We start from the raw sequence: 13,165 nt of genomic DNA on the forward strand, positions 1-13,165 counted from the left end.
TCATTCCCCTTTTTGGCTGAGCCCTCTTAGTTCACACAACCATTAATCCACTTTTTTATAGATTTCTTTCCTTTTCTAGAATTTTAAACGAATAGACCGTACAATACTGGCTCCTTTCACATGGCATAGTTTTGAGATTTCTTTGTTACTGCATGTCCCTGCAGTTCCTTTTCAATGCTGAAAAGTAGCATTCCACTGTAAGGATCTATAACACAATTTATTTAGCCTTTCACCAATTGATAAACATTTGAGTTGCTTACAATTTGAGGCTACTATGAATAAGGCTGTGATGAACATTCACGTACAAGTTTTTGCGTGGACATATACTTGGCTCCCTCCCAAAAATGACAGATTGCTCTGTGAAGCTTCTTGCTATCCCATGCAAAAAATAAGTACTCTCCTGCTACTGATTTACTACAGCCTTTCCCATATGAAACATAGACACACAATGATTTGTGAAATACAGGTTAGAAAATTTTAAGAAATCGGGACTTCCCTGGTGGTGCAGTGCTTAAGAATCCACCCTGCAATGCAGGAGATACAGGTTCAATCCCTGGTTGGGGACTAAGATTCCACCTGCAGCCAGGCAACTAAACCCAGATGCTGCAACTAGCGAGTCCATGCACCACAAGGAAAGATCCCACGTGATGCAGTGAAGATCCTGGGTGCCACAACTAAGGCCCGAGGCAGCCGAATAAATAAATTAGCAAATAAATAAAAAGAAAACTGTAAGAAGTCATGTAATGTAAGAAAATGAAGATTTTTGTGTGTGTTCTTTCCCTATTTGCCAAGCATTAGGCAGAGCACAGCATAAGCATTTCATTATTTTATCTCTCATAGTAGCCTTCGGAGGAGACAGTGTTGCTATTCCCATTTCCTATATGGAAAGCTGGCCCAGGCTTTCACTGCTGAAGGTGAGGATTCCATCCCTGGTTGGGGAACTAAGATCCTGCAAGCCGTACAGCATGGTCAAAAAGAAAGAAGAAAGATTTCAAATAAATAACCTGACCTTCTAGAGGGAAAGAGGAGAAAATGGAACCTAAATCAAACAGGAGAAAAGAAATAAAGGTTAGAGCAGAAATTAATGAAAGAGACTAGAAAAACATTGGAGAAAATTAACAAAACCGAAAGTAGGTTCTTTGAAAAGATTGTAAAAATTGACAAACCCTCAGCTAAGCTGACCAAGACGAAAAAGGAAAAGTCACAAAATTACTAGAATCAGAAAGAGAAGGGGATTTTACTACTGACCTTACAGAAATAAAATCCTAGCTCTTCCAATGACCAGAGTGTCATCACAGGCAGGTTAGTTAAACTACCTGAGCCTCCATTTCCTCTGCTCTTCAAAGACATCATTTTCTGAAAGGGTTACGAAAAGTAAACGAAAGGATTTGTGTCAAGTACCTGGTCAAGCTCAATTAATCACTATCACTCCTCTAGTTGATCAGGTCACTCTTTTCCTTTCCATTCACATCAGTCCTTCAGCCCATCTGTTTGGCTGCCTCTACCTTCCAAATACATTCCAGAAGCTTCTCACCCTGTCCACCGCACCCCTGGTTAGTCCAAGTTACGACTCTCTCTCACTGACAACAGCCGAAGCGTTGCTTGCTACTCCTGCCTCCTCCCGTGGTCTGTTCTCTACACAACCGCCACAGCCTTGTTTTTAACACGTAATGACGTGCACATCTCCCTTCTGCTCTCAACACTCCAGTGACTTCTCATTGGGTGTGGGGGAAAATACACACTTTTTGCCATGGTCTAGCGGGCCCTGCGAAATCTAGGCCGAGATTCCACTTTCCCCTTTGCCTGCAGGGCTCCAGACACACTGGTCTCACTATTCTTCCAACTCACCCAGCTCGTTTCTATCTCAGGGTCTTTGCTCTGGGTATTTCCTCTGCCCACAACATCCCCCTCTCTGTAGATCCAAGCCTGGCTGGAGTTTCCACTTTATTAAAGACTCCACTCATCATCACTTCTCTGTTGGTATGTAGCTCAACATCTTACTCTCTGTCTTACTATTTTTCTTCCTAATACTTATCACTCTCTGACATTATTTATTTCCCATCTCCCTTCACTAGAATGTAACTTCCATGAGGCAGAGGCTTTACTTTACACACTGCTTTTACCTCCAGTGCTTAGATCAGAGCCTGACATGTAGAATGTGCTAATAAAGGTCTGTTGAGGGACTTCCCTGGCGGTCCAGTGGTTAGGATTCCATGCTTCCACTGAAGGGGGCGTGGGTTCGATCCCTAGTCAGGGAACTAAGATCCCAAATGCTGCACGGTGTGACCAAGGGGGGAAAAAAAAAAAAGAATGACAATGCTTTTGGAAAACAAAATAAATAACTCAAAGAACTCTTTTTCCATCCCACAAAAACTCTACTGCTTTCAAGTTTAAAAAATAAATAAATAAAAGATCTGGTGAAACAGAAGAAAAAGCTCCGGAATAGGATCCACAGACAAATGGGACTTTATATTTGGTGCAGGACAAAGGCAGCATCTCAACCCAGAGGCAGAAAGGTAGACTAGTCAACACAGGGCATTGGGACCACTGGGGAGACGTTTGGGAAAAAATTATTTGAAGATGGTGGATTTATCCCAGGTATGCCGCTAGACTCCCTCTTGAAACTCTACTTTCAAAATGAAGAAACCAGGAGTTCCTTGGTGGTCCAGTGGTTAGAACTCTGCACTTTCACTGCCGAGGGCATGGGTTCAATCCCCGGTCAAGGACAAGATCCTGCAAGCTGTGTGGCAAAAAAAACCCCAAAACAACAACAACAGCATAACCCTACAAGAAAGAGGAGAACAGGAGAAGGGACCACACAACAAAATTGTTGGGGTAGAAAGTAAATGGGCAAGTATTATCAGATGGCAAAACCAAGTACGCAGTGAGAAAAGGTGAAAATTTAACCTGATTCATACCACAGAATCCCCCAAAAGACTCAGAAATTAGTGCCATCTCTAGAAGGGGGCATAAAAGCGAGGTTGGGAGAGAGGGCTGCTACAGGAGGGAAAATTCACAGAAGAAGGCTTAAAAAGCAGCTTGCTGTTTAGTCGCTCAGTCATGTCTGACTCTTTGCGACCCCATGGACTATAGCCCGCGAGGCTCCTCTGTCCATAGGATTCTCCAGGCAAGAATACTGGAGTGGGTTGCCATTTCCTTCTCCAAAGAGCAGCTTAAATATATAAAATAGTAGACTCTTAGATCACTTCCCTATATTACTCCCTGCCCACCGTGGCAGCAACCCAGACCCTGGCAGATCAGAAATTTATTTTTAGGCAGGTCAGAAATTTTTTTAAAATGTGGAAGAAGGCCCCTGGACAGGTAGCTACTAGACACAGGAGACTGAGAAGATACCAACAAGAGGAATTATACGAAACTTTGTTTACTAACTGTTGAAGACGTCCAGATCCTCAGCCCTCTTCCCCTCCTCAGCTCTGGGAACACTGCCAGTAAGACACAGAGCTCATAACACTAAATGGTGAGGTCCACCCACCCCCCGAGTCCACCCCCTCCCCCCAGTTTTCATCCCCCGCTTGACTCCCAGAACTCTCAGCACAACAGGGGAAAAAAAAAAAATAGACTCATATCAGGGCATATCATCAAGAAATTCCAGTTCGCTAAGGATGAGAGGACATTCTAGAAATTTCTAGAGAAGCAAAAGTAGGTCACACGCAAAATATCAGTATTCAGAATAACTTGGGATTTCCCAACTGCAATACTGAAAGCTAAGAGACAACAGAGTGATGCCTTCAAAACCTGATGAAACTTCTGGGTATATACCCAAAAGGATTGAAAACAGGAACTCAACAGATTTCTGCACACCCATGTCGGTAGCAGCACTGTTCACAATGACCGAAAGGTGGAAACAACCCAAGCATCTGTGGATGGCTGAATGGATAAGCAAAAACATGGCAAATACACACAGCAAAATATCATTCAGCCTTAAAAAAGGAAGCCCATTCGGACACACGCTCCAACATGGGTGAACCTCGAGGACATTGTGCTGAGTGAAATAAGTCAGACTCAAAAGGACAAATACTGTATGATTCAACTTTTAGGAGGTATCCGAGTAATCAAATTTATCGATACAAAAAGTAAAATGGTGGCTGCCAGGGGCTGGGGAAAACAGGCAATAGGGAGCTACTATTTAATGGGTGCAGAGTTTCCATTTGAGAAGATGAAGAAGTCCTGGAAATGGCCGTACAACAATGTGGATATACTTAATACCACGGATCCGTACACCTGAAAATGGTTAAAATGGTAAGTTTTAGCTTACACATATTCTTCCACAATAAAAAAAATCCAAAGAAAAATTATTTCCAACCTAAATTTTTCTCATACACTCATGGGAGTGCAAATTCTGAAAATTTATCCTACAATTGTACTCTGTGAAATGACAGATGTATAAGGTTACTTACTGCACTTTTGTTTGTGACAGTTAATACTAGAATCAACTTACATGACAATCCGCAGCGCAGAAGTAAGATAAAAATGGTGTATCCAGACAGAAATAAGAGGTAATTGCTATGGGATTTCCCTGGTGGTCCAGTGGCTAAGACTCTGAGCTCCCAACACAGGAGGCCTGGGTTCAATCCCTGGTCAGGAAACTAGATCCCACATGCTACAACTAAGACCCAGTGCAACCAAATAAGTAAATATATATATATATATATATATATTTTTTTTTTTTTTAAAAAGAGGTAATTGCTGAAAAGAACAAGGGAGCTCTTCACGTATGAAGAGAGAAAGGCCTTTAAGAGAAAGGCCTTTCACTGTTAAGTGAAAAAGGCAATGTGATGAATAGATTGCATCAAGTAATCAATCACTTAAAAAGTAATCACTCCCTTCAAAAGTTTTATTTCCATGCCAAAATCAGATTAAAAGGCAAGAAATTTCATTTCCAAAGGGCTTTCCAGGTGGCACGGTGGTAAAGAATTCGCCTGCCCAGCAGGAGACATGAGTTCGATCCCTGAATCAGGAAGACACCCTGGAGAAGGAAGTGACAACCCACTCCAGTATTCTTGCCTGGAGAAACCCACAGACAGAGGAGCCTGGCGGGCTGCAGTCCATGGGGTTGCAAAGAGCTGGACACGACTGAGCATCTAAACTGCAGCAGCAAGAGGGGACAAACTGTACTCAGGTCTTCTTAAGGGTAAGGCTTAATCTCTAGCAAAATATTCATCCTAAGGGTTGAAACCAGGTAAGGGCTTTGTGGGAACTGAAACTTATATAACTTGGGGGGCCTTTATTAAGAAAAAAATGTAATATTAAATATATAAAATTGGCACAAATATGACTGCATTCAAAATGAGAAAAAAAGATAGCACACTGCAAATTTTTAAACAACTAACAAATATCACATCACAAATATCTCTATCACAAAAGTAGTCTTTTTTCCTACTTTTGGGGGCACTTTTAAAAGTCCTCTCTTTTTTAAATAATTTTACTTATTTATTTTTGTCTGCGCTGTATCCGTTGCTGTTCGGCCTTTTTAGTTGCGGTGCACAGGCTCTCTCGTTGTGGCGGCGTCTCCAGCTGCAGAGTGCAAGCTTCAGTAGTTGCGGCTCGAGGGCTCGAGAGCACAGGCTCAACAGGAATGGCGTGCGGGCTTAGCTGCTCCCCGGCATGGGCGATCTTTCCAGATCAGGGATTGAACCCAGTCTCCTACACTGGCAGGCGGATTCTCTACCACTAAGCCACTGGGGAAGTCCCTGGAGGCACTTAAAAAAAAACATTTATTTACTTATTTGGCTGTGCTCGGTTCTAGCTTCATCATGTGGAATCATCAGTCTTCACTGCAGCATAGCTGTAGCATGTGGGATCCAGTTCCCTGACCAGGGATTGAACCTCGGCCCCTTGAATGGGGAGTGCAGAGTCTTAGCCACTGGACCGCCAGGGAAGTCCCTGGGGGCACTTTCTTTGGCCTTATGATAATAGCTTTGTAACACAATTTTTATAGAGAGAAAATAAAGATGACTCAGTTTTTCTTCTGACGTGTACACTTATAACTGTGTACGCTGCATTATTAAGTACACTCTTGGCAGAAGAAAAGTTCCATTTTTAATAAGTGTTGGTTAAAAACTGAGCCCTCTGCTTCCATTTTTATTGTCTCCATGATTGGAAGAATTTGCCATAGACCAGCTTCTGACTCAAGGTTTCAAACCCTGTCATATCTTCTTTTACTTAGGTACCTCTGGCGTGGATTCCGTAGGACATCTTTATACGGTGCTACTATTAACCCCTCTGTTCCTGCAGCTCTGTGTCATGAAAGCCTTCCCTCTACCAGAACAGTTGTCAATATTTTAACTGTTGCTGGAAGTGACTGCAAATTACATAAATAGATAAACCCAACCTAAATGCATTCTGGGCTTCCACAGTGGCTCAGTGGGTAAAGGATCTGCCTGCAATGCAGGAGACACAGGAGATGAGGGTTTGATCTTTGGATGGGGAAGACCTCCTGGAGGAGGAAATCGCAACCCACGCCAATATTCTTGCCTGGAAAATTCCATGGACAGAAGAGCCTGGTGGGCTACAAGAATGACTGATTAAGCACACAAGCATGCAAAGGCATTCTAACTGAACCTTTAGGTAGATCAGGAACAGTGTCCAGAGCCAACAGAAGGCCACTACGAACAAGGGGAACAGTGAGGAGGGAGGTCATGGTGGAATACGACCGTGGTCTTAGGTGACGGAATGTGTGCTGTTGTGTCCGACTTTTTGTGACCCTATAGGCTGTAGCCCTCGGAGCTCCTCGGTCCATGGGAAGAATACTGGAGTGGGTTGCCATTTCCTCCTCCTGGGGATCTTCCCCACCCAGGAACTGAACCCACGTCTCCTGAGTCTCCTGCACTGGCAGGCAGATTCTTTACCACTGAGCCACCTGGGAAACCCCTCAGGTGATTACAACGGCAATTTCTTAACTTGTACATTTTATGAAAACATATGACCTTTTCAGGGCCTTGGAAGAGACAGAGGCAAGTAAGGGTCCTTAAAGTACAAACATTTGACTTCCCCGGTGGTCCAGTAGATAAGAATTCACCTACCAATGCAAGAGATATGGGTTCAATCCCTGGCCCGGGAGGATTCCACATGCCTCAGGGCAACTATTGCTGGGGGCCACAATTACTGAGCCCACATACCACAACTACCGAAGCCCATGTGCCCTAGAGGAGCCCGTACTCTGCAACAAGAGAAGCCGCCACAAGGAGAAGCCCAAGCACCGAAACTAGAGGAGCCCCTGCTCACTGCAACTACAGAAAGTCCATGCGCAGCAGCAAAGACCCAGCACAGACAAAACAGATTATTTTTCAATGCAGATTAAAAGAACCAAAGACGATTCTTCAGCCATCAAACGAGCAGAGATTAACACAAAACTGCTAACACTCGCGGCTAAGGACAAGGTAAGACAAGCACTCAAACACTACAAACGTTGTTAAGGAGAGCACTTCGTTAACATGCCTTACACTTGCACTCCAACTCTTCATCCCATTAATTCCACTTCAGAGAATCTATTTAAGGAAATTTTCAGAATTGCAAAGACATTCACTTCAAAATGTTAACTGCAATTGTTGACAATCAGGAAAAAATTTAAATAAGATGGAGGAGAGAAGAACACCTCTCAGGATGTGTGTATCTATTTGCATGTGTCTACAGGAACACAGAGAAAGGTAAGGAAAACATACCTGCCATCACTGCTAATGCAGGAAGGTGGGAATGATGGGGAGGTCACTTACCTTTTCTTCCTATGTTTTGGCGTTGTTCAACTTACCATAATTAACACAGTGTATTTGCTTTTATAATGCAAAACATACTTTAGGAGGTAAGAAAGTTCCCATATATAAAAAAGATGAAAGCATGCCAAATAGAATCTGATTCTCATCTATCCTATCACCTGAGACCCTAATTAAAAGAATGAAGAAAAATATAATCAATAAGTCTCCCGGTCCCCACAGCAGCCAGCTTTGGAGGCTCATTTCTGTAAGACCCAGAGGTTTACAGGTAGGGACTACCAGAAAAATAGAAAGGGATTTTTTTCAATGCCCGAATTAAAAGCAGAACACTCGCTAATTAACCTGGCTAGAAGCCAGAGAGCATCAAGAGAAGAGACTGTGGTATTTCTACCCGCAGGTTACTGACTCATCCCTGCCACATCAACATCCCCAAATTAAGATGCTGTAACTTGGGGACCATCTGAAATGCAAACTGCACAAGAAGAAAATCAGATAATCAACTGTAACTAGAAAACTATTTAAGAAAGTCATGCAGACATATACCATTTTTAAGTAATATTACTTACCACTTAAACCTAAAAAGATAACAATTTTAAAGATTTTTAAAATCTTAATCTAGCGTTCTAATCTTTAACCCAGTGCTGCCTGAACTATGGGCAAACAGACATTTATATATACAATATGTTGCTTTCAAAAACATTTAAGTCTCAGATGGTAAAATGCCAAAGAAGGAAGAGACCTTTAGGATTATCATGACCTACCCTCTCAATTCCCTCAGACAAAGAGAAAGAAATGGGAACTCGGAGTGTCAAATGCCACACAGCTGTTAGAAGCGGAACTGAAGACTTCCCTGGTGGTCCAGGGGTTAAGAATCTGCTTGCCAAGGCAGAACATGGGTTCGATCCTTGGTCTGGGAAAATCCCACATGCTGAGTGGCAACGAAGCCCTCGTGCCATAACTGCTGAACCTGAGCTCCGAAACAAGAGAAGCCACTGCAGTGAGAAGCCCAAGCACCACAACAGAGAAAACCCACACGCAGCAACGAAGACCCAGAGGAGCTTTGGCCCCTCTTAAAAATAAATAAATTAATCACTCAAAAAAAAAAAAAAGCAGCAGCAGAGCTAAGACATCTTGATAATGGTATCTGCTCTTCTACAAATGCTGGATGCTATTCACAAAAGGGTTTTTACACATCCTTTATTTTCTCTTAACTCCACCAAAGCCAGATGTTTCCACAGACGAGAAAACTGAGGTTCAGTGGCTTTGGATGACTTGCCTCTATCACCAGGCTAGTTATCTCCAAATCCCAATTCCCATACCATTTCCACCACTGCAGCCCAAACCCTTCACGACAACCTAGGGGGTGGGTTCGCCAGCTTCAAGCACACCCTGTCAAAGCACTGGATGCTCAAAAATTAGATGAATAAGGCGACTTCCCTGGTGGTCCAGAGGTTAAGAATCCACCTTCCTGTGCAAGGGATGTGGGTTAGATCTGTGGTGGAGGAACTGAGATCCCACGTGCCTCAAGGCAACTAAGATCATGCCTGCATGTGTGCTAAGCCGCTTCGGTCATATCCGACCCTTTGCAACCTTCCAGGCTCCTCTGTCCATGGGATTCTCCAGGCAAGAATACTGGAGTGGGTGCCGTGCTCTTCTGGGAAACTTTCCGACCCGGGGGTCGAACGCGAGTCTCTTTCATTTCCCGCACTGACTGAACGTGCGCTGGCAGACAGGTTCTTGTACCACGGGGGCCACCTGGGAAGCCACAGTGCCCACCGAGCCAGAGATCTGGAGCCCACGTACAATGATCAGAGAAGCTGATGAGCTGCAGCCAAGACCCAACACAGCCAAAAAGTAAAAAAATACTTTTTGAAAAATGAGATGAGTAAGTGAATACCCAACAACTAGGAGAAAGCTAAGCAAATTGTATTGTAATTGCTCAACAAAATACTACAAGGCTTTTAAAGTAAGATGTTGATAAACTGAAATTCACAGGAGCTGAAAATGCAGAACCTCAGAGGAGAGAGCCACAAACCTCCTAGACCTGAGACAGGTGGCCATCTGTTTGGTCTCAGTTACCCAGATCTGCCTCACCTGATCACCCTGCCTTCCATCTCTTGCCACCTCTCCTCAGCCACTGTCTCGAAACCTCCAGGAGCTCCCTACTGACCACACTGCCAAAGCCAAATTCTTCACCTCGGCCTTCAAGGCCCTTCAAGCCAATCCAATACAGCTGTTTCCTGAGTTACTTACTGACCCTGGCCTTTGCTGGATACTTCCCCTCTCGCCCCCGGAGCCCCATCTCATTTATGCCACTGGCTGTAACTTTGGCTCATGTTGGCTTCTGGTGAATATTGGTCCCTTTCCCCATTTCCATCAGTAGCTCCGACAGTAAAGAATTTGCCTTCAATGCAGGAGACCTGGGTTCAATCCCTGGGTTGGGAAGATCCCTGGGCTGGGAAGATCCCTTGGAGAAGGAAATGGCAACTCACTCCAGTACTTTTGCCAGAATTCTATGGACAGAGGCTACAGTCCATGGGACTGCAGACAGTCGGACATGCCTGAGCAACTAACACTAACGGGTGAAAAAGGTACTGGCTGGCTTTTTTGTTGTTTCCATTTTGGGGGCCTCGGCCCACAGCAAGTTGGATCTTAGTTCCCCAACCAGGGATCAAACCGGTGCAACCTGCTTTGGAAGCATGGAAGCCTTAACCACTAGATCACCAGGGAAGTTCCTTTTTTATTCCTTTTTTTTTTTTAAGGGAAATACATTTGCATGACATTCATTTGAACCTATGCAACAACCAAGGAAACTAGAAACAGGATCAATCAAGAAAGACCCCCCATCACACCGAGCCTCTGATTTGGGTTTTCAGGTGCAGAGGCAGGCCTGCTTTATGCAACCGGTCCAGTCCCTTTTCTAGCCTGAGGGCCCTTGAGTTCCTGGGACTCTTCCTAAAATGGCCTCCTGGGGGCCACCAGGTTAGCTCTGAGGCCCCGCCCACCTCTTTCCCTTCCAAGCTCCACCCCAGACCAGTCCCAGGAGTCAGGACCCCAGGTTCATCACACCAGTCCTTCCCTCTCAAGGACACTGCTTTTCCACGTGAAACAAGGCAGCAGGGCAGGGCGCAAAACTGGGTGAGAGAAAATGACAAAATAACTTCCCAGCTGGAAAAAGTTTTCCCATGAAAGTTCTCAGCAAGTATACCCAAACCCCCTTTGTGCTAGGACACCACAAAGTGACATAATAAATAAACCTAGGCCATCTCCTAGGTCAGCGCTCAGACTTACCCCAGTACAACATACCGCTGTGCGGAGGTCCCAGAGTGACTGTAAGCAATCGGCTCCCAGTGAGAGGCAGGGAGTTATTTCACATTTTCCACCAAAGTAAATAGTGCTGCAAAGAACAATCTTGTGTAAGCATTCATCTTTGTTCTGCAATCATTTCTCAAGACATTCCTAGAAGTACACTTCCTGGCTTAAAGGATGCACATAAATTCTGGTACTTACCAGTTGAGAAACATTGTACGGTAATTCTCAAACTCTTCGGAGTACTTAGGCTTTACCTGGGGAATTTGTTTACAATGCACCATCTTGATACACTACCAGCCGCCCCGTACCTCCTGATTCCCCCTCCCCCTCCAGGAAGTCTGGGGAGGGGCTCCTGAAGCTGCTTTGTTATCGGTTCCCAGGTGGCTGTGCTGCAGGCTAAAAGGAGGAAGGAGCTGCTCCCTTCCCTTCATCCAGATGGATTGATACCTGCTGTAGCACAGGAGCTGGGAAATACTGGCCTAGGGGGCCGCCGCTGGCAGAATACACAGGGTCATCCCACGCACTCGACACAAAGCCTGTCGCCATGTGCTGGGAACAGTTACAACGCCAGGCTCATCTGGCTGCAGCCGTTTCTCCTTCCAGGTCCCCCTTACCTAGGCCCCCATCTCCTCTGTGATCCTAGTGACCAGGGTCTTGAGGATTTTACCTTTCTTACCTGAGACTTCATGTAAACCTCCCTTTCTCTCAGAAGGCTGTGGACAGAGCACCCCAATAAATTGTCTGGGGCCTCTAGTCGGGCGGTGGTTTCCCCATGTGAAATGGAAGCACTGGGTGGCAGTACTGGCACCCTGGTGATCACAGCAAGGAAAGCAGTGTGGCCGAATGGGTTCTAAGCATTTGCAGGTTGGTCTGGCTTCAATGGGGAACCCAGGTGCACCTTCATCATTTAATCAGCATTCTGATGGGCTTAGGACCTGGGGAGCAAACCAGATCTTTCTTCTGAGTTCTCCATAGTTAAAGTGCAGTTAAGACCAAAAGCCATTTCAAAGGTGCTGATTTCCAAGCTCAAGGGTCATCTGGGACCAGATGAGGAACCAGAGGCCCAGCAAAGGCCTTGCCCATTTTTAGGCTGACTCTGTGCTAGGCTCTGCAGGGCACAAAGTTTCCCTGAAAGGCCAGCAGGTTGGTCAACAGTATGCGGAACAGAGAGCAAAGAGCAGGGAAGAGTGCTGGCAGGGTTGGGTAAGACGGAGGGACAGATACTGGAGTTGGGTATCCTGGGCAGAGGAAAAGGATACCAGCCAGAAGCACTGAGAGCTCTCAGGTGGTCTGCCTCCTTCAAGGGCTGGGCTCAATCAGATAAGGGGTTGGCCTGCGCTATTGGACACACCTGGGCTGAATGACTCTGGTTGACAGTGTAACAAGCAATGGCTAAGAACCGCTCACGGGCAAACCAAGGACTGACATATAACAGCACCTACAGCAAGAGCCGAGGGTGACACAGGCAGTGCCTCGCTTAATGTCACTGCTTAAACATCACTGCCTTACAAACACTCCTTAAACACTGGCTGTTTTTCGCTTTGACTGCCCCTTGTGTGATGAACTCCAGGGCTACGTGCTTTGGGCTTGTGTCCGAGGGGTGACCTCTACCCGACTCTATGAGAACTTGAGGACAGAACCAGCGTCACATTCAGACCGAAGTCCTTACCAGTTGGGGGGCGGGCAGTAAATCCCCGGACCAACTGGGCCTCAGTTTCCTCTCCAAGCAATGGGAACAATTAACCCGCCGGCGGGAGATCCCAGTGGAGGGAACAGACTAACAAACGTTAGGATCTGCATGACTTCTCCTCCCCATTACGGCCCCCACCCGCCAGCGTGGGGCACACAGTAGGCGCTCCGGAAACGCTCTCCGAAAGGAGGAACGGGCCACTTCCTGCCCCCCAAGCGGACGGTCCCGACCGGGGTCCCCAGCGTTCCTCTCCGGAGGCCATGCGGCATTCCTGCGGGCGGGGGTGGGCGCAGGAAGAAGGTGCCCTCCCGGCCCCGCCCCCTCCGGGCGCGGTGGGCGGGGCCGAGCCCCCAGCCTCCGCAGGCCCGCCCCGCGGGGGGTGGGCGTAGCGCACCGCGCTCCGCACAAAGTTTGTTTTCTCCCTCCGGGCGGG

General features: G+C 46.0%; 1 long non-coding RNA gene and 1 other non-coding gene across 2 annotated transcripts; one reads left to right on the forward strand and one right to left on the reverse strand.

Moving 5' to 3' along the window:
• Positions 1-2,654: 2,654 nt before the first annotated feature.
• Positions 2,655-2,727, forward strand: TRNAE-UUC (transfer RNA glutamic acid (anticodon UUC)). Its single transcript has one exon. It is a non-coding gene; the product is annotated as a tRNA-Glu (tRNA).
• A 1,345-nt stretch (positions 2,728-4,072) lies between these two features.
• Positions 4,073-13,000, reverse strand: LOC110136383 (uncharacterized). Its single transcript, XR_002313632.2, has 3 exons — positions 12,712-13,000; positions 11,022-11,127; positions 4,073-4,242 (listed from the first exon to the last, which is right to left on the reverse strand). It is a non-coding gene; the product is annotated as an uncharacterized lncRNA (long non-coding RNA).
• Between the last annotated feature and the right edge of the window lie 165 nt (positions 13,001-13,165).

This window comes from Odocoileus virginianus, chromosome 9, assembly GCF_023699985.2.
Source record: "Odocoileus virginianus isolate 20LAN1187 ecotype Illinois chromosome 9, Ovbor_1.2, whole genome shotgun sequence".
In the NCBI taxonomy this organism is placed as follows: Eukaryota; Metazoa; Chordata; class Mammalia; order Artiodactyla; family Cervidae; genus Odocoileus; species Odocoileus virginianus.